The following is a 2995-nucleotide window of genomic DNA, read 5'->3' on the forward strand; positions in this document are numbered from 1 at the left end:
GCAATAATAATCAAGTTGTCTTCTTGTCTTGTTTCATTTTCTGTTGACTTGCATTAATTCCGTTGTAGTTGCAACTATTTACCTCAGGCCGAGCTACTCTGTTTGAAATCATTTATGTAGTTGAGATCTTTGCCACTTTGTCAGTATAATCATTTGTTATACTGAAATCGTTTAGCATACCATCATGCTCTCTCACTCTCTGTTCGAGCAGAGCAGTTTGATAACAAATCTACTTGCTGGGAAAATTCCATCGGTTAAATGTGTAATTAGTTTACTGCTAGCTTTTGTTTTCTATGGTATCTCATATCCATTTGGTTCATACAAAAATCAACAGTTTCTTTTGCATGTAGTGCATGATAGAAATACAAAATATGCAAACTTCGTTCAGTGAATGATTCTTATATGTGATTTATAGTTGTTATCTGTAAGTTACGACAGCTCTTTTTTTCCAACTTGCACTGCACACAAGCTACTAAAATTAATTACTCACGCCAACGTTTTTCATATACTCGTTTATGAGGATAGGCAACAGAACAGAGTCTTGCAGCAATATGGAGCACCGACAAGGCAGGGATGACCATGTAAGTATATTGACCGCTTTCTTTCTTTCCTAAACTGTTGTCTCTATCATGTTTGTATTTATGATGATGGGTGGTTAACATACATAATATGGGTGCAGGAAGGGGTGCAGGTCGTTGGATTTGAAGTCCCATCATCACCAGACTCAAGCTACAGCAACCCTATCCCTGGAAACAAAGACGAAGCTCGAGAGCCCCCATTGATTCCTCCTCACCTGCAGCATATACTGCTGAGCTTCCCGCCGAGCCATGACGACGGGAGAAGCCTCCCTCTGCCCTCACCTACTCTATATTGCAGCTTGCAGCATCTGATGAGAAACCAAGGTAGTTCCTCGGCCTGGCAGATAACTCTCTAGACATAATTCTTTCACAAGTCACTGATAGCAATTTGAGTCATGCCCCAGTTTGGAATAGGTCTGCATCATGGAGGTCTAAATGTTAGAGATAGATCCTTGGTCGAGGAACTCTTTTCAAACAACAAGATTCAAGTGTGCTCTTCATTGATAACATGTTCTTTGCTACACTTGAGTATGGTCATTGCAGTCTATTTTATCTGAACTTGGTCACATAGTTGAGCAAAATGTAAACATAATTTATTGTTTTGGTAGGTATTGGTATGCACTAGCACACTGGCTTGGGGTGTCAATCTTCCATCTCACCTTTTCATAATCAAGGTGACATGATGCTTCACATTTTCTTCATCTTCGACGGTCATTTATCTGAGCACTTACTCCATTCTTTTGTAGGGTACTGAATATTATGGTGAGAAAACAAAAAGATATGTTGATTATGTTATCACGGATATTCTGCAAATGATGGGTAATGCTGGCCGACCACAGTATGACCAACATGGCAAAGCTGTTATTCTTGTTCATGAACCAGAGCTTTTATAAGAAGGTGGCATGTTAACTTTGTGTACATAACAAACAGTCCGATGCTTATTCATCTTGAGTTTAACTCTCATTATTGTGATTGTTTCAGTTCTTATATGAACCGTTTCCTGTCGAAAGTAATCTGAGGGAGCACTTGCACCTTTACTTACCAAATTTTTGTACTCCGATGCCTCTATGGCCAAACCAGTAGCAACGGCAAGAAGGACAAGCAACAACGAGGATACCTTTCTATGAGTCATTTTCAATATTTACTTTCTGTAGGTAAAGGGCATAGATTCGACTTACTATGTCTGTTACGAACAGAGTTCCCTGGAAATGTGTCAAAGCAAATAGCTGATAACCGGCAATTTTCCACCAATGGAATCCCGCGTGATTTAGGTACCATCTGCTCCCTTAGATTTTGCTTATTTGACTCTATCGTGTTAAATATTATGCAGCTTGCTAATGTTATATATTTAGTCTCTTATATGATGTATGTTTGGTCGTTGCTCTAGCCTCAGATCCAAGAAATCTGTCTGTTTGTCTATTTGACCAAAATAATCTGTGTTGCTTTAAAGTCCAGTAAACAAACAAACAACTTCGATGCGTGCCCATGTCTTTTAGTTTCACTTGCATCCAATAAATATAATTTTGACACTTGTTGTGTTGGTGTGCTGCTCAATTATCTCCCATCGTGTTCTGTACTAAATATGAGGAAATAAGATGAGCCATGTATTTTTGTTTTCAAGAAGATAGATCATAACTGTTGTGTGATAATTATTATTTTTATATCTTTCTGTAGGTTTTATATTTCTACGGATTTATGTAATTGGACCTTATCTTTGATTTATTTTATGAATGTACATTTCCAGTAATGCATTTCTGCTGGTCCTGTAAATGCTAGACATTGCTGAGCTTAAACTGTAATCAAAGTTCAGTTTATCACATGAGTTTATGAGGGACAGCCTTTGCTAGGAAAGATTACGTGTGCCCAAATGATACATAGAACTGCAGATTTTACTTCCTAATGCAGATGTCGTACTGATTGATTCTCAGCTAGAAATTCCACACCAGACATCTCATTGTTTTTGTTTCTTCTCAACCTAATGGTTACAGTTCTAGGAACAGGGTATAGCATATCCATAAATTTCCTACAGCCATGCCCGCCTTATATACTCTTTGGGTGTTCATATACTCTTGCGTGTTCAATCACTCTAATCAACTAGGTCATAATGGAGCAGAGCCGAGGTAGTAATCATGTACAGTTATATGCTTGCTTGGTTGCCATTAAATCACGGGTGATTTGATTATTTGCCACCACTTACTATGGACTTTGACATTTTGCCACTCATTACATTGTAATTGATCTATTGCCACTTCTTAGTTTGCACTTTGATCTTTTGCCATTTCTTAACACAAAAACAATACTTGCAAATCATAGAAAAAATGGATGCAGAAAACCATGGACAAATTTACCCTTGAGCTCAGCCCAAACGGGGATGAACTTGAGCTGACAAGCCAGCCGCTGCCGCCGTCGCCGCCCCT

General features: G+C 38.6%; 1 long non-coding RNA gene across 1 annotated transcript; it reads right to left on the reverse strand.

Moving 5' to 3' along the window:
• Positions 1 to 541: 541 nt before the first annotated feature.
• Positions 542 to 2995, reverse strand: LOC119331390. The gene is made up of 2 exons (XR_005160496.1): positions 2927 to 2995; positions 542 to 994 (listed from the first exon to the last, which is right to left on the reverse strand). It is a non-coding gene; the product is annotated as an uncharacterized LOC119331390 (long non-coding RNA).

This window comes from Triticum dicoccoides, chromosome 7A (genome assembly GCF_002162155.2).
Source record: "Triticum dicoccoides isolate Atlit2015 ecotype Zavitan chromosome 7A, WEW_v2.0, whole genome shotgun sequence".
In the NCBI taxonomy this organism is placed as follows: Eukaryota; Viridiplantae; Streptophyta; class Magnoliopsida; order Poales; family Poaceae; genus Triticum; species Triticum dicoccoides.